We start from the raw sequence: 19185 nt of genomic DNA on the forward strand, positions 1-19185 counted from the left end.
TTCAACCTTTTTTGTCTTAGTTGGATTATGGGCAGTTGATTAGTCACAATGGAAGCACACAATAAAACCAAAAACTCAATCAAAACCTGAATAGAGGGGTCATTTGACCCATTTTGTGAATAGTGTAAGAGCCATCATAACATGCTTTATTACTGTTGATACATGATAATTGTTGACTTAATGTACATTTTCTGCTGCTGTAGTGTGTCTTCTAGTGTAATAATTGAGAAGACGGCAGTTAGTGAAAGAAGGAGGTTGCCTTACAGTTAGTTGGGCTCAATACAGCTTTTTTGATCATTAATTTGGGATATCTTGGTTTACCTCTCCGTGGAATACAGTTTTTTGGATACTCCTTTGGATTATAACTTTGTTCTACAGAAGGATTTTACTTTACAAAACATATTCTTTTTGTGTAAAAAGGAGGATTATTCATGTCAGTTTGGAGTAAAGTCAACTATTTTTCTGACTCTGAGTGGATTTGTGATTCAATTTGAGATGGATGCACAGTGGAATGTTAAGAAATAGAAACACATCAAAACAACAAACTAAATTGGCAACCTATTGGCTCAAACTTCCATGATAAAAATTGCCACTACAAATATGTTCTCTATAGATCACTCTTCACCAAAATATTCTCCTTACAGCAGCAGTATACTTACTATTACCGCTAAGTATGGATGTAGTCTCATAAAAGATGTAAAGTTCAATTGCTTCCTCTGGAGTGTTAGATGGGTGTAGATTGTTTTCTGATATTGCTAAGCAACAAATGTGAAAACAGTCTCATCACATAGGTGTGGGCCTCTTAGCAGGCATTCCTCTCTACAAGCTTGTTGATTTGTTGATGGAATACTGCCTTGAGGTCTGTAGTGCCAAACAGGTTGGGAAGGCTGTACATCATTAGTGGTCGTCCACTTGGAGAAACTGCATTGCTTCTGAGGTGAATTCTGTGGCAGCTCCACAGATGAGTAACTTCCTACGGCTCCCTCTGGAAAAAAGGTTAACTATTAACATTTATTCCTCATAAATCTTTTCAAATATCCCATGCCCATATGTATCTTGAAAGAGTTACTGGATACTGCAGTCATTCTTTCTCTCCATAGAGGCTGTAAAGAGATTCTAATAAATTCTTATGTTTAAATGTTAAATTCTTATGTGATGGGGGACAATATACAGTCCTTCTGTGCAAAATGCGTTCTAAAGCTCAGCTGAAGCTCACATGAGATTTGAACAGGAAAAAAATAAGCTGGTGCCTTTAAGAGTTAGTCTTTGTGCTACAGAATTTCTTCATTTTCTTACTATCCTAAGCAGCTCAGCAAGAAGTCAGGTTCAGCGTAAACATAAATTGGGAAATTTGAACTAAGAGGAGTAAAACTAGAAGACAACTACTCCTAGATTTGTCTAGCTCTGACTGCTGAAGCCTCATATTAGTTTAAGATTAATTTTGGAACGCATTTTAGCAAATAAGAAGGACAGTGGATTGTGTACCAGGTATCAGACAGTTCTTTGTGACACGACTAAACCAGCTTGGATGCATTTCAAATGCGTGAATTTATATCCATGAAGCATCCGATATGGGTTTAACTGCGACTTCCAGCAGGTCAGACTGGGCTTTCTGCCTGAACAATCTCAATGACTGGAGATGCCTGCGCAGTGTTGACATACTAATATTAATGAAATCCACATGATGCAACGTTAATATTTCCCAGTGTCTCATATCAAGAAGGAAATAAAAGCAGATTAAATGCAATAGCACCATCCTAGGCAGTCACTTCAATAGATTTGTCATTGGACCACACTACGGGTAATTTACTATTACTATTACTGAAGTAGAGACTGGTTTAAGACACATCTGTTGTATTGCAGTGGTCTACTGGCACTACAGTCTATAGAGACATTTTATATTTCATCTGTACTGGCAGCTCTATAAGGGGATATTGCTGGAAAAATGTATTGGCAAACAACAAATTGCCTGCAGAAATTAAAGGTACATAGCGGTTGTTTTGTTTTTTTTAACAAGCTGGATTTCTCATTTCAGATGCCATCTTGAACACCCACAAGCTATAAGGTCATGTTTTTAATAACTTGGTTTTTAATAGCTTGTCTTTGATAGCAATGTCCCGGTTATTGGCTGTCTTATATATTTGTTGTTGTGCAATATGTAAAGTGAGTTAACCCAACAACAAACAAAGTCATATATTATGTCCTTTATCATGACCTACCATGTCGTACTGCCTTTGCTGCTCTGAGGTCAAATTTAGTTCTTTCAAAACATTATTTTCTTTCATTCCCCATACAGTTTACCACTCTTCACTCATTTTCATGAGTGGAAGCATGGATATTATTTGAAAACCTGTAGAAAACCTCCTTATTCACCCCATTCTTAGTATTTGTTGGTCAAACGGTTCCAGTGGTTGATTGTTGAACTTCACAAGCATCCAAGTGGCAGATGGTTGCTGCACAAGGTGCTGGCTGGCCTCTTCTGGCTGATTTGCCTTCCATGGAAGTTAATTAGAACCATGACTCTAACTCAGACAAAACTGCTGCACAATCCAGGCACACTACTTGTAATGGCCATTTGCTCAGGCTTCTGAAACCTTGCCATGTGATATATAAATGACGTAAAACAATTCTGGATTACCAACTGGGACAAAATACAGCCAATGGTGCTAAATGTTGAGACATTCGAGGGGGACTGAATATAATGAATATAAAGTAACAAACAATATAATGGTAATGTGTAGCAGTGACTAATGAAAAATGAAATTTACAGTAATAATTGCAAGTAATGGCAAGTGAAATCATTATCTCTGCTGCATAGGCACTTGAAATATGATTCAAGTGGTCAGATTGTGTTGTATTTTCAGATACACGACTTTAATCACATTTCAAACCACCTATGAACATGGTTTAAATCTGATCTGGGAGTCCAAACGCTGCATAGCAACTCATAATGTAATACCTGCACATAATGAGATAAGAAATGTAATAAAACCTCATTTTAATGTTTATGATGTAATAAAAAATTGAAGACATAATCAATATCCAACTAGTATCAGATGTGCAAAAAGTCCGATCTGAATTTTACTGCTGTGTGTGTGTGTGTGTGTGTGTGTGTGTGTGTGTGTGTGTGTGTGTGTTTTGTGCCTGTAAGCATCATTAAAGCTAGTTAATGGCCATGTTTTGTTGACAGACAAAAGTGCTGTTCATTCTGGTGGAAAGGACAGTCAGACCTGTCTATCTGTCTTCTCCATCCCTTCATCTCTGTAATCTCCTCCTTGCTCTCTCTGTCCTTCTTTCTCTATCTCTCTATCCCTCCATCTGTGTCTAGACATTTGTTTGAGCAGACAGTTCATGAAGTTAAATGGCGATTCTCGCTCTCTTTCTCTTCACATTTTTTCCCTTCATTGCTTCTTCTCATCCTTGTGCTTTCCTTTTTAATCTCCATCTTTTATACACCCTTCCTTCAGTCTCTCTCAAACAAATTTCATTTCATTTATTCAGGTCTTGATCTACTGACAAAAATATTTTCCAGATAATCTTGTTTCCTATATATATCAACTTGTTTCAAGACATTATATTGCAGTGATGCACTTTCTTCATCACCATTTTCTTCTTACTAGCCCTCCCTAACGCCATTTTTTTCTTTTTTTTTTCTCACATATACACAGACAGGCACTCCTCTTCCAGAGCTATAGTCTGTCAGTGAAGGCACCACCTCAGCTGAACTCCCACAAAAATGATAGATAGACAACTTAATGGGTAAGTTTGGCAAAAGCATACTGCAAAGTCCTTTCACACAAACTTCCTAGAGCAAATGACACAAGAGAGAGAGCAAGAAGTGGGGAGATATGGAAAGACACAGAGCGAGTACTTAACGACGGATACACCCACATTTGTCTTATTGTTAATTTCTTTACATCAGCCAAACCTTATATAGGAGCTTACAAATTATGTATGACAGTATCTGGCAGCAGTAAACTAGTCAGGGTCTTCAGACCTTGAGCGACAGCGTTTGTGAATGGCTCATTGTTCTTCTAAACACACACTGGCTCTCTCCATAGAATTCAATAAACATGACTTTATTTATTTCCTACGCAGGCATCGGAGGGAGCATTTTTTTAATCTGTATCCACAAATTAGTAAATTGAAACCTAAAATTAAGTGACTTCATTCAAATTTGACAAACTAATACACTAGCCCTGTAGTTCATCCTATCTTTATGATGCTTACCAGTTTTTTTATATTGTGTCAGAAAAGACCTGACTCAATGTTTTCGGAGATATTTTCAACCAACACCCACAATGAACACCTAATATCCAAGTACAAGGAAATATACTCACTTGCCATTTTTTGTCCATCCCATTTATATGAATTGGGGTAGACAAAATATTAGAAACACCTCTCAGTATAACCTTTTCAGTTCAACAGCACCACAAACTACAGCCTCTAAAATGGCAATAAAATAAATCAGACCTCTCTAGAACAGATTACATGAAAACCAAACAATATAACCTTCCTGAAGGTTAGACTGCTATTGCAGGGCTGCTGAATTATACTAAAGCTGTGAGTGTGAGTGTATTTCCTTGTACTTGGGGGATTAGAACAAGCAAACAGATTCACAGGTTCTGGAAGTATTTTCCCTACAACAAGTCACATATGAGTATTTCATCTAAATCTTCTTTTTGCTGCTTTGAAGTCTGTAATTGCAAAAAGTTGTGAATACTATGATGCATATGAGCCTCTGCAGCCATTATAATAGAGAAGAAATGTACCAAAGTTGCGAATCAGAAATGAAGAACTCTTTTTAATTGCAATCAAGAACAAAACATAGTGGCCAAAAACTAATATGCGACTGCTGTGAGAGAGAAGACATTTGTGGTATTTTGCGTATTCACAAAATTGGCCAAACTAACTGCATGAATGTATTACCAAGTCAGTGCCTGAATCAAGTTCAAGTTAAGTCATGTCAAGTCAGTTTGTATTTATATAGCCCAATATCACAAACACAAATTGGCCTCACAGGGCTTTACAATCTGCAGCAATGCAACATCCTCTATCCTCAGATTCTCAGTTCAAATGAGGAAAAACTCCCCCAAAAAAGATTAGATAAGAAGTCACATTAAGCCTTTGTAGGTGTCACAAATTTCCACCCTTATGGAGGTCTGGTGGAGAATTAGCTTTATACATACATATATATGCTGGGCAACAGTGGAAGAACAAGTCTTTTGTACTGTTTCAATCCCGAGCTTGGTACATACTAGGTCCACAGTGGCCAAAGTGAGACCAGGACTTCTGGCTTTTGTTCCAGAAGTGAGAAAACATCAATCAAAATCCATGTGACAATCATGATAATGCAAAAATCTAAAAACTCAGACATTTTTATGTCAGTGTATATAATAAATTAGTAAGTGAGTATATGTTTGTGTGTGTAAATACTTGTACATATGATATAATAGTGTAACAACGTATGTGTGCACACCAGTGTTGCTCCTCACTGTGTGTGTGTGTGTGTGTGTGTGTGTGTGTGTGTCTTTCTATGTCTGTGTGCAAGAAGAAGATTGTTTTACAGCTGCTTACGGGACACTTTGACAAAATGGCATCACGCTCAGCTTGGCTTCAGGTGTGCACCATTACACACATTTCTCTTACTCTCTGTTTCTTTCTCTTTCTTTCCTTATATCTCAATATCCTCCATCTGTCCCTCACACTGTACCTCTCTCCTTTCTTGTTTCATTTCTCTCTAAATTCATCTCCCACCTCTGTCTTCCTACTTACTCTGTGTCTCAGCTTGTCAGGAAGAGATCCACCATTATTCTCTCTTCCCACCCTAAACAACTGCCCCCCCCCCCCCCATCCTACACTTCATCACCCAGGATGGCAGGAAGGATGGAGGCTGGAAGAGAGGGGGATTTGAGAGGAGGGAGAAGATGAGACATTTCAATGTAAACTAAAGACATTAATCTAGAAGGAGCCAGCAGCTCTCTAGATGATCTACTTTACAGGAACATGTTTGAAAGCTGGGTCTCACACACTTGCACAACCTATAATTTCCATAGAGCTTGTTTTCCATCATAAATTTACTGAAAAAACATATGCCAGTACATCAGCCTGGGGAGCCGGGGCAAACAGGATGAAAGTGTTAGATTTTCCTTTCTCTCAGACATGTCTTGTGACATGTTTTGTCATTAATATTTGAAGTGACATTTTTCCATAGGAGCAACACCGATCAGTTAAAGTTGTCAAAGCCTCACATGGGTTCAATAAATCTTTGTCTTGTATGATAAAGATTACACTTTGGAAGCACAAAGTGTGTCTACACAGGCTAGGTTGAGAAGAAGTGGGGACACCTTGAGCTTCGATTAGAAAGGAAAGCAGTAATGTTCTTTAATCTTAATACCAAATAATCTAGCTTCCACAGACCTAAAGATTTAATTATCACACAACCTCTTGATGCTGCTCTGCGTTTGCTGTGTTGATTGTATAGACTTTATGTAAATGATGTTCACACAAAAAAGGAAGAAAAGTCCGGTACAAAAGTAGCGGTCAAAATGCAAAGTGACAAATGTAAATTCTGCACAATTTTCATATTGATTTTTCTTTTGCATGGCACTATCCTTTCATTTAACACACATGTACATACAATACAATAAGCACATGTTCAGCAGTAGCCAAGTGGAAACCCTCTACCACTGAATGTTGTGGCCAATGGTAAAGAGCCTCAAAGGAGAAGAGGAGTTTTCTTGCAGACAATCAGTTATGTTTAAATTCAGTGCACAAGATAACAAAAAAAAAAATGGGAATAAAAGCATCGCTCTTACTAGTGGTCAAAAACTACCTTTAAGGTGCAGTTCGGCTAATGGCTCTTTCAGATACTCTGGAACAAGACTAAGAGTCTGCAGCCATGCTAGAGGCTCTATGAGGCTGTACTTAGTCACTGTGGTGCTTTGAGCTAAATGCTGAGATCAGGATGCAAACATGCTGAAAATGACAGCAATGCTGGCATGCTGATGTTAAGCATGTGTAATGTTGTTTAGCATGCTAACATTTGCTAATTAGCACTAAACACAAAATACAGCTGAGGCTATTGGAAATGCCATTAGTTTTGCAGGTATTTAGTCAGTATTTGGTAAATTGAAATTTTGACCTGATAATAATGCTAAGGGAAAAGTTAAAGGATCATCATCATTATTACATCCGGAGGGGAACATGAATGTGTGTAGCCACTGCCATGACAGTCCATCCAATAGTTGTTGAGACATCTATCTATTGAAGGGAGGAATCTCTGTCCGTGTGTCTGTGTGTCTGTATGTTTGCGTGTATGTCCTTTGCATATCTCTTAAACTGTTCATCCGATCGACTCCACACTTGGTGGGTGCATTGCTGGGGAAGAAAGGGAGTGTAGTTTTGAATTTGGTGCAATTTAGACACATGATATGTTTAATATTAATAAACTTTAAATAAACCAGAGATCAATGAGCCTCAGGGCTCTGCTGACTGACTCCCACATGTCAGGGAGAGACCAGAGACGAGGCATGATACCAGTCAGAGAAAAGTGCTCTAAAGAGAGAAAAATAGACAGCGAAAACAGAGCTTTTAATTAAGAATGGATACTCTTACCCTGTGTCTAGACAGAGAGCATAGCAACACGTTTAGCAGATGAACAGTGAATGACTACACAGGGGGCGTTTAGGTACACTGTTGAGTGTAGGGCACCTGCATTTTGGAAGCACTCAGAGCTCAATACACAATGACTGTAGTTAAGCGTGTAAAACGGAGCAAATACTTTCCACAGGCAGTTCACAACCAGTTTGTCTCATATGTTTTGAGATGTAGCGATTGTGAGGCGCCCCTACAGACAAAGCAAAAATCTTTGGAGTAAACATACCCACTCAAATCTGAATTGAAGGCACAGAAAATAGGAACAATCTAAGAGGCCAATGTGATCGATCCACTTTATCTTAGGATGCACATTATTTTATTTTTAAATGCAGCCTTTATTTTACCTGAAATGAGAAAAGAAGATTTATTTACTATTAGAATATTATTTATAACATCTATGTATAATAGAATGTTAGCTTCTTTCATGTTTTTGGTGTATATGCTCATTCACACCTCACATTAACTATATTAATTTTTCTACACATTGAAGTAGCGGCTGGAGGCCAGGCAATTGGCCAATTCCGAACAGGCACATTTTGAACGGGCACTGCACTAGTTTCACTCAAAACCACAAATGTCAATCTCACGGTAGTACAAAATATAATCTGCAAGCCATTTGTTAAATGGAGACTTTTTTAAGGTGAGACATATGTAATCATGAGGCACCTTTAAGAGACGGGTTTCTAGTTGAAGTTCAAGTTTTAGTTTTGTTTGTCTCAATGGGCAGTTGGTTCCGTAGGAAGTACAACACATAAAAACCAGTCCTTTTCCCAGAGATACAGGATCTTACTCATGTTTATCCTTGTTGTAGTGAGACGTAACATCTGGCCAGAGGGTTTTAGTGCCTTAAACACATAATGGAGAGAATGACCACTGCTTAAGATGATGTCATCTGCTTCACTTGCCTATTTTACATGTTCCTCTGTTTTATCACCAGTCAACTTCATTACAAGGCAAATTAAATAACAAAAAAAAGTTCTGCTCAGAAACAACACAGTAGGGAACCCTGAACTTCAAACAATATACAGCATTACAGTGCTGGCAGAACCCACTCCAGGCATCAGTTTAAAAAGCTGAAACCAAAGTGTACATCCCCAGTGATGAAGAAAATGTCTTCCAACTCAAAGAGCTCTCCTTGTCCGGCCAAAATGAGAACGTCTTAGTTTATTGGCCCCCGTTATGAGCAGACTTGACATAAAGTGAACTGCAGATAAAGGGGAAATTGTAACTCTTGATGGCTGGCTAGGTCTTGGTCAGCAAAATGTTTTGCCAGAGGGAGAGTAGGGGCGAGGGAGAAGGGAGGGTATGAGGAGAAATTCTGCTTAGAATGAAGTTTCTACTGATGACGATCATTCCTTTAAAAGTTGTGAGGTTATTGTTCTTGTAGCCAGGGCAGAGAGCTAATAAGAGCTGGATTAAGGGAGTGTGTGGCATGTGGATGTGTGTGTGGAAGAGTGGGAGTAGTAGGTAAGTCAAGGGTTGGAAAAGAGAAATGTAACAATTGGTTAATGCAAAATTATTTTTCATTGTTTTGCTTATCTTTACCATGTTATAACCCTGTCTGCACTGGATCCCTAAAAATAGGTCAACTTTGATGCTATTGTGGAGTTTGCAAGAGAGATTCAGATTGTTAATCCAGACCAAGGTTAAAATAGTTTTTTTTTTTTTTACTTTTTGTTTTCAATTTCAGTTTAGTTTTAATTTGTTTTAAAGCAGGTTTGCAGTTTAGTTTGGAAATGCTTAGTTTTAGTTTAGTTTTTATTTGTTTCAGTGTAAGTTTTAGTCTTTTTTTTTTGCAATATGGGGTATTTGTCAGGGGGGAGATTCAAAAAGGTGAGAAAAAGTATTGTGTAATAAAAACTCAACAAAACATCACACCATTTAAAAAAATGTATTCACTTAGGACAGATGAAAAACCATCCACAACATACCATCAAAATACCCGGTAGACTAAAGACACACATGAACAGCATCTATTAAACCAATTCATGAGCCACATATGACACATGCTTGGGAGCCAGGAGTCTCAGGGAGCTCAAACTGAGAAACACAACGTGAAAAAACTCAAAAATCCAATAAGCCAGACAGCTGGCTCTCAGCTGGAAGCTGAAGTGCTTTTCTTTTCTATTTTAAGTTCACATAGCCTTGTGTCCAACATTGTAAATTAAAAAAAATTCAGTCCTTGCATTATGAATGAATCAGCTGTTTCAAATATAGCTTTTCAAGATTTCATGTGTGTGTGTGTGTTGTGTTAGAAAGAGAGAGATGGGTGTACTTCCGTCAAGCAACAATTTCTTGTTGATCTTGAGAAAAACATGGTGCCCCAGAGATGTGGTTGTTCTGTTTCTCAGGCCAGATGACAGCAGTCCGCACACAGAGAAGATCTACTCAACAGAGACTTGTGAGGCAGGGGCACTAATGCCACAGGGGCCAAGTTTTGGATAGATAGCCTCTCTTGATCTCCAGAACCGCAATAGTGTCTCATTAAACACACCCTGTTTTGACGTGGTGCTGGTGCTTTTCTCCTGACTTTGACCACCATGATGCCAGGTGTGGACGGATTGGCAACACAGACATGTGAGGTGCTTGCTTGTGCGACTGCGCTGACAGAAGGAGATTAGCCATCTGCTGGTGTAAAACTGGCACAGCTTAAAAATTGGAAGATAGATTTCATATCCACACAAAATACTAGACTTATGTATGAGAATAAATTGACAAAGATGAAAACTAAAGATATTTCCTCTATAATTTAATTTTAGTTTTGTAAACACACAATACAGTTTCAGTTAGTTTATTTGTAAAGCCACGTATTCCACACCTTGTTTTCATTATGTTGTTAATTTCTGTTAACGATAATAATCTTGATCTAGACTGAGCCTTAGCATGGTTCCTGACCCCTTAATTGACAAATCTCTTTTTTTTTTCAGTGATTCAAATAGGTCTGGTGTTTGGTTTGGTGACACCTGTTTCCTAGGTTGGAAAAACAAGCCAATCAGTACTTTGTAAGCAAGATTAAGGCGTCATCTTCCTCCACCAAAACCAGAATCCATTCCAAACATAAGTGATGATAAGTGTAGGTGAGATTGACACAGCTACACAGGCTGCTGTAAATCAGCTGACAGAAATGAACATTTTTCTTTGATTGACATGACAAAGTTTAACTGGTTCTGGCACTCCCTACTGCAGCTTTTTGCGTCATCTGAAAATGATGTTGACAGGATGGAAGTCATTCACTACTGATTGGTTAGAGCAAAACAACCCCCAACTCCACCAAAGAAAACCCAGCTGAACACAATGTCTCACTGAATAATGAGGTGAAAATGAAAAGCCATTACAGTCTGACTACCAGGATAACTGACCAGCCTGCTGTTAAAATCAAACAGTAAAAAATTAAAAATTCAAGCATGATTTTTCTTTAATTTTTACTATTTAGCAGCAATTTTCTCTGAATATCTATGTATATCTATCTCTGAGCATAAAAATCCAGGATTATGCACAATTTAGTTTGTTTAATTGTTAAGTTTGGTAAGTGTGAGTTTATGTTGGACCAAAAACTAGCAAAATAGGTGAAATATTTAGCTGAAAGCTTCCCACATTTCTTTTTTCATGTTTTTTAAAAGAGCCCAGCAGGTGTCATTGTGTGGGCTGCCTCATAATGCAGGTGTGGAGAGCTGACATCATAGACTTTTCACAGGTTTTTGTTTTGTTTTATTTGCTTTTTTCCCCACCAGACATAATTACTGCACAAACTATATCCACGTATCTCCATCAATCAATCAAATCATTAATAAATAATTGCTGTAACTACTGTACTTCCACTGTAGCATCACAGTGGTGTACATAGAGAGACTGGAATGGACAAGGACAAAATGAAGGCAGTGACCTAATGATATTAATGTGATGAAATAAACAAAACAAAACACAGTTGTAAGCCTGAGTGTTCCTGCATTACTGACCAGAGAGGCTACAACAACCTACAGTAACTAGAAATTCAAAGGCAAAAATTAAGAAATCTGAGAGCACAAACGACTCATTATAATTGGGGACTTAGTGTATTTACCTCTGACACCTGCCAGGCTCTGCACTTTTTCAGATACGGCTTCTAAATAAATTTCCTTTGTTAACTGAGTAACAGTTGTTGACTGGGTGCTGCACTCACCACAGCTGTGAGATTAGGTAAGGTGAGGCCAACCCTGCTTTGTTAATCTCTTTGACACTGCTTTAATGGGTTGAGCTGTTAGAAGTGAAATACACACTACTCATTTCACATGGGCTTCTCCCTTTCTGTCCTATTCGCCTTGAGTCAGCCAGCTCTTTTAATTACTGATTAATATTACATGAGTCTGTGAAGATGTAGAGCTCTCTCAGTTTTTTTATGCTTGCGACAGCCGTGGCCAAAGGCATTATGTTTTCAGGTCGTCCATCCATCTGTCCCGTTCTTGTGAATGCAATATCTCAGGAACGCCTTGAGGGAATTTCTTCAACTTTGGCACAAACATCCACTTGGACTCAAAGATGAACTGATTAGATTTTGGTGGTAAAAGGTCAAAGGTCAAGGTCACCGTGACCTCACGTCTGTCCCAATCTCATGAATGCGACATCTCAAGAATGCCTTGAGAGAATTTCGTTACATCTGGTACAAACATCCACTTGGACTCAAGGATGGACTGACTAGAATTTGGTGGTCAAAGGTCACTGTGACCTCATACATTTTTGCTCATAACTCAAGAATTCATACGCTAATTATGACAAAGTTTCACACAAATGTCTAATAGGATAAAATGATGAAGTGATGACATTTTATATCCAAAAGGTCAAAGATGAGCTTCACCGTGACATCATAATGTTCTGCAAAAATACTTTTCTGGCCGTTATTCAACACCATAACACAAGAACAGAAGGGGAGATTGTGATCATATTTCACATTTAGTCAGCTACTGAATTAGTGACACTAATCTTAAGTGCCCACCTGGAAACTGTGGTAATTGTTTAGATCTTCTGTGCTGCCAGGTTGAAAATGTGTATGAAGCATCCACATTTTAGAATTTGTAGTTTCTTTGCGGCAACATCCATATCAGAATCAGCTTTATTGGCAAAGGACAAGGAAAATACACTTAATACCCTTTATTAAATTCCTTCAAAGTCTTCACTACAAATATTAAATGAGTCTGGACAGACATGGATGTGAACTGCAGCTTGACTGGCTGGCGGAGGCCTACAATCACAAGGCGATATTTCCAGTTTCACTTTGTTTCTGTGCTTCTTTCATTGCCTTCCACTATCATTAATGCCTCCTCTCTTATTGAATTTCTTGGGTGCTTGGTTGGAAAAAATCACTATTTAAGACATTATAGTTGTATGCATTAAAATAAAACATTACAAAAGCACAAAACTTACAGTATTTTTCTTCTTGGCCTTTCATGTGTCAAATGGAGAAATCAATGCACTCGCAATGAAACTTTGATCACTTTATTTTTGCTTTGATCGTTCTTTTTTTGCTTTCTCTTGTTTGTCTGTGGAAACTGGTTTCCCTTACTGTCTTGGTTACAGAACCTATTTTGTTTTCCTATGAGCAACAAATTTAAAGTAACAAACTGCATACTGTCCTGTCCCTGCAGGTTTCCAATCACTACCACTGAGCCGTGGCGGATTGATTAATAGAAGTGAAATCTTACCTGTGGTCATACTTGTGTTTCGAGATGTGATTTTTCCTTACTTTTTTTCACTTTTTCTTCCAATTATATTTTAACAAACTGTTGTAACCCATCTGCAATACTCAGTCCTCACTACTAAATAGTTCTCAATTATTAAGCCAAGGCAAGGGTGTTTCTCATTTCCAACGCTCCGCTCCCCACAGATCCAACCTCCTCATGTGACATACAGCGCTACGTATTAGTAAGCGCCAAGGGGCAAGTGAAAGTGGGCACGTCAAAGAATTACTGAAACGCTCTACAGCAGAGCTCTGAAGTCCTCAGGGGCAGGATTGAAACCACTACTTTTAAGAAGATCAACAAACATCTCATCCTCTTTTCCTCCTCTGAGTCATTTTCCTTCCATCTCATCCTGCAAGTCCAAACCTCCTTCTTCTAATTTACACTTTTAACTACAGAATAACACCATTCAGGATAGAACCTTTAGTTGGAAATGTAATTATTTTTTCTTTATTTTTTAATGTATATATATTTGAAAAAAGTTGGCTATGGTTGTGTTGTGTGGAAATTATTTTTTTTCTTTTGAAAAGCACCACTGTGACATGTTAAGTTACATTACCTATAATCAACATAAAATCCCAACCTTGTCTACAAATGGCACCACAGGATTCTTTCACCATGACACTGCAAAATAAAGTGATATCTAGTTGTGCGCTATTACTCATTCTTCACTATGCCAACACATGAACATAGGCTTTTTGATGAACAAGGAAAATAGATAGCAATGTTTCTTGGTTGCTTGCATAACTGCCAATCCATACTAAAGTGGCAGTTTGAAAGCGCTCTAAAGGTGTGATCAGACAGAGAGCAAATTTTTGCCTTTTCATTCACACCAATTTGACTGATGAACCATTTGTGTTTTTTCGCCTTAAACAGCCAACATTAGCAGTAAACTAGCTAGTAACGGACGTACCGACCATGTTTTAAACTAAGCTTCTGACTAAACTCAGAACTCACTTTTCTTTCACAGTCACTATATACTACTGTAGTTAAGGTGCCAGCTGCGTTTTCCCTTTTGTAAAGAAAATCACCAATTTGAAGATTATTTTGTAATACTTTCAAATGAAACAAAAATTAATTTTAATTTTAAATTTGTCTCATTAGGTCGTGAGCTAATTGGTTGAGCCAAAGAAATGCATCACGTTATCTAAAATTTGGATAGCATCACTGAATAGTGTCACTAGGCGCTAATTAGGGTGACCAGATGTCCCAAAAAATTTGGGACAGTCCAAAATTACGAGCACTTGTCCCTGTTTGTCCTGAAAATAACCATTAAGATAATAGTAAAAGATAATATGATCAAGCTAAAACAGGAGCTGCATGTATGCTGTGAGACTCGACTTGACTTGAGACAAAGGCAAAAATGCTGAGGAGACCTAACTTGATGACACAGTAATATTGAATAAAAAAGCAGGTGATGGAGAGTGCAGCCACCACTGTGTGAGGAATTTGTGATAAAAATATCTAAAAAATAATGGTTCACATGTCATCTTCAATGCCAATCTATCTATCTCTCTATTTTATTCATCTGCACAAAGTGATCTTCGTATAATTAACAACACATTATCAGAGTTAGAGTCCGATGTTACTCTAAATTATTCTACAAATTTTAATCCTTCTGACATTTAAAATTAAGCTACCCGTCTGAGTCATTTGTTTCGACATGAAAATGTGAATGACTGCAGTAAAATTTATCTGAACTAGGTATAAATATTGTGAGTGAGGTATTATTGAGCTTTCAGAGGTAAACATTACTATTGCTGCTCTAGAAACAATATGTAATTATTTATTGAAATATATTTTACTTGTAATACTGAAATGCACATAGCGCAATTTGCAACATAGCCTTGCCTATGTGAAATTTCTTAATAACCTAAACTCAGGTGTGGGTGGATGTGTTTTAAGGCCAGGCACCACAGTTGAATGAGGACAAAATAAATCTTGTTCTTCTATCAGAATGGAACTTATGAACCCACATACAATATATTTCTGTATTGTTACTTTCATTTTTTATCATGAAATGATGCAAATTGGACAAACTCATGAACTAAGTCAGGACAAATACAGTGCTGTCTTCCCTTAACTTATGTATAATAATAATTAATTAATAAGAGAAATAAAAATGTATGTACTGAAAAGTTATGTAGATGGTTGATTATTTGAAAGAGTAAAAACTGAGAAAAGCTTTGCAAAAAAAAAAAGTATCAATTACATTTCACCGATTGAAAATGGCATTGAGATGACAAACAAGAAAACTGGCAAAGCTGTTCAAAAAGCATCTTCTTCCCATAAAACACTATCGATCAAGAGTATTTAAACTTGATGGCTGAATTAGAGAACAGCAGCAGTGTTGATGTTTGGAACAGTACTATAATCTCATAATTTTATACATCGTATTATTTGTTTAAGTAATGTAACCTATAACATGTTTTACTAATTGTAGATGGGGAATATGACTTGGCTGTGGCTTAAATTAATAAGTTAATAAGTTAATTTTTCAGTCAAAACATTATTTATTTATTTATTTTTGCTTTGATCTCTGTGAATGTGACCTCCTCTATGGAGAAGTTGCTGCTTATAAACTTATAGTATGACTGTTTTCAGAGTAGCAACTGAGCCAATAGAAGTAAGACAAGAGATTAACAATAGTGTAACAGTATTGTTGTTACACCAAAGACGGTTAAGGTTAGAGACAGTGAGATGTGAATAATCTTGCTTCTTCACTCTTTTTCCACACAGGCTAGTTGCCAGTAATGGCTAATCTGCTATTGTTACTTTATGGCCTGTTTTTGACATTACTTTTATTTAAAACTGATTCCATCTGAGAGGCCATGCAGTCTTGTTTTATAAGAGGCTATATGGCCCCACTGCTGTAAAAAAAGAACACTTGAAATGAGAAACAACACAGCTCTGCGGTTACTAGCAGGGCTTTCCACAAAGATACGGAGTAACCTGCCAGTGGGAAAAAGTGGCTAGCTAGGCGGTCTGGGGGCATGTTCCCCTGGAGGAAAAAAAGCCCAAATTTGGTGGCCTCAGGCACATTCTAATGCCACTATTCCATCATATGCACTGATCTTAATTATTGCATATTTTAATGAATTTGCCTACCCGTTGTAAACAGTTATGCAAACTCAGGGATGGCTGTGGCTCAGGAGGTAGAGCAGATCGTCTACTAATTGGAAGATCGGCAGTTCGATCCCAGGCTCCTACAGTTGAAGTGTCCTTAGGCAAGATACTGAAACCCAAATTGTTCCCTAAGGCTGTGTGTGTGTGAATGATTAGAAACTCCTCCTGATGAGCAAGCACCTTGCATAGCAAACTCTGTGTATGCCATGCCATCAGCATATGAATGTGTGTGAATGGCTGAATGTGACAAGATTGCATAGAATAAAGCGCAATAGAAAACTATCTCTGCAGGTCAAAAAACACATAACAAGGGAGCCGGGCACCTTTCTTGAAGGGAACACACCTCTGTCAAAGTTACCCTCAAATTAACCCACTAATCAATTACAAAACATGAATCCCCAAACTACTAAACTCAATATAATTATTACATAAACAAATAAAATCTAATTAGCCAAATATTAATTGTCGTTCATTTTGTGATTATTTCTGCTACATATTGCTCAGACATTGAGCACCTTGGCTGTGCGTTTCCCACAAACAGCATTTACGGAATGTTTTATTCTGTTTGCAGTGCACACAGGTCATTCTCCTGCGCTCTTCTGCATCTGTGAAGGGCACGTCCACGCGTGGTAGCTCTTTTGATGCCATCCACTCAATGTACAGCTCCTGGGCCAGCTGGAGCATGAAGTCCCTACTGGGAATGTTGTCGTTCATACAGCTCCAGTACAGCACCCAGGCATTGATGGCAGCAAGATCCAGCGCATTGTAAAATGCAGCAACGGGCCATCTATGCGTGCGAGAGAGAGAGAGAGAGAGAGAGAGAGAGAGAGAGATTATTATTGAAATTCTAATCAATTTCAAAATTCAAAGTAGATTTTTACCCAACAAAAAATGTATATCTGATCTTAATGATCACTTTTGCTAAACAATAGGCTACACTGAGGTTGAAAACTATATACTCCCCGCAGCTCAAAAAACACATGAGGGAGCCGCACACCTCTCTTTATGGGATTGCAAAACACTTGTGTAAGAGGTTACTAGGAATCAGACAGAATTCCCCTCAAATCAACCTACTAATCGATTACAAAATATGAATACCAAAAATATTAAACTTAATATACTAATTATATAAAATAATAAAATATAATCAGCCAAATTTAATCAACAAAATAATTAAGGCTTTTAGGCAAGCTATTTGGTCCAGCACGTCAACCTTTGTGTGGTCGTAATATGTCACCATCTCTGACTTTCTCTTCATGGTGTTGCATACTGATGATGATGACATTTCTCTTTGGCCTGCATTGGTACATGGACAGCACCATTTTGTCATGTTTCATCACCTTGGTGCTGAACAGCTGTGCTCTCCCTCGCACAGAAGGTGGGAGCTCCTGCTTGTTCCTGTTGATGGTGACTACCAGGCTGGTATTTTTGGAGAGAAGCACTTTGGTGAGTAGGAGGGAGGTGAAAAAATTGTCTGTGGTGACATTCTCTTCCTTACCAACAAAGGACTCCACCAGCTACAGCACCGCATTCTCCCCAAGGCGTTGCATGGCTGGCTTGCTGTCATCTTTTCCCAGGTATGGGAAGCTATTCAGCTTGTACTTGCTGTCAAGATCGACGGCGTGAAGGGGCATCTTGCTTTTGTTGGGAACAGTTGCTCATCCAGTTCTTCATAAACCTATTTATATAATGTATAATTTGTCAGTGGTCAACCAGAAACGCCAAGTCTCCTTCTGATCAAAGCGCAGGTAGCACATTATTTCCCAAAACTCGTTCCTCTAAAGTGTTGTGATGAACACATTGCCCCATTGGTCTGCCCAGAAACTTTCCATGTCTCTGTTTTTCCAACAGTATGCACCCCTAACATACAGAAGCACAATAAAGGCCTTCAGCACTGCAAGAGAGACATCCCAGGTGGCTCTTTCTTCACCCACTCTGCGCACTTCAGCAATGGTGCATTCATAAATGTGACATGCTGTGCGTGTGGTGTAGGGCAAGTGGACTCAGTCAAGACGTTTCAGGGTTTTCCCTGGATTTTTTTGAGGCAAAGGTGGCAAAGGCTGGAGAACGTATGTAGTGCAGTGTACACAATATGTGGCAGTGACACAACTGGCAGATAAGATAAATGGTACACAACCTCTTTAGATGAATCCTTGCATGCAAGTGCAAGTCGATGAGCTAACCATGTTACTGAAATGAAGTCAGCAAGTTGCTTTGCAACCCCATTCACCCAACCTTTGTGAAAAAAGGGGTTGTCAGATAAGACATAGCAATATTTTCATACAGTGTAAAATATTGATTAGTAATAAATTCAGTACCTGTCATTACTGCTGCGCTATCGGTCCTAAGACCATCTGTCTGTTGGGAGCTTCTTTTTCTGGATGACGTCCTTTGCAGCAGCAACAACTGTGTCAGCTGTACAATTTTCCAGGGATACCATGTCAAGGAACTGGTTAAACACTCATCCCTCTTTGTCCAGGTATCTGAAATAAAGTGCTGCTTATTCGCAGATGATTCCAAATTGGCATATGAATTTTTTTTAAATTCACCTTTCAACAGCTCCCACATTCATACCGGATATGTATGTTGAGCTGAAGGCTTATGGAGACATCTGTGATTTCATCTATTTCCAGGCTAATGGCTTGAGATGACTTATCCTCCATATCCTCCAGAAGAGGCTCCTCAATTA

The 19185-nt window shown here is 38.3% G+C and overlaps 2 long non-coding RNA genes across 2 annotated transcripts; one reads left to right on the forward strand and one right to left on the reverse strand.

Annotated features, from left to right (window-relative positions):
* Nucleotides 1-7870: 7870 nt before the first annotated feature.
* Nucleotides 7871-16268, reverse strand: LOC122989811. The gene is made up of 3 exons (XR_006405173.1): nt 16256-16268; nt 13606-13608; nt 7871-8003 (listed from the first exon to the last, which is right to left on the reverse strand). It is a non-coding gene; the product is annotated as an uncharacterized LOC122989811 (long non-coding RNA).
* Nucleotides 9928-18739, forward strand: LOC122989810. The gene is made up of 3 exons (XR_006405172.1): nt 9928-9938; nt 11280-11289; nt 18348-18739. It is a non-coding gene; the product is annotated as an uncharacterized LOC122989810 (long non-coding RNA).
* Nucleotides 18740-19185: the final 446 nt, after the last annotated feature.

The sequence above is a fragment of the Thunnus albacares genome, chromosome 10 (assembly GCF_914725855.1).
Source record: "Thunnus albacares chromosome 10, fThuAlb1.1, whole genome shotgun sequence".
NCBI lineage: Eukaryota > Metazoa > Chordata > Actinopteri > Scombriformes > Scombridae > Thunnus > Thunnus albacares.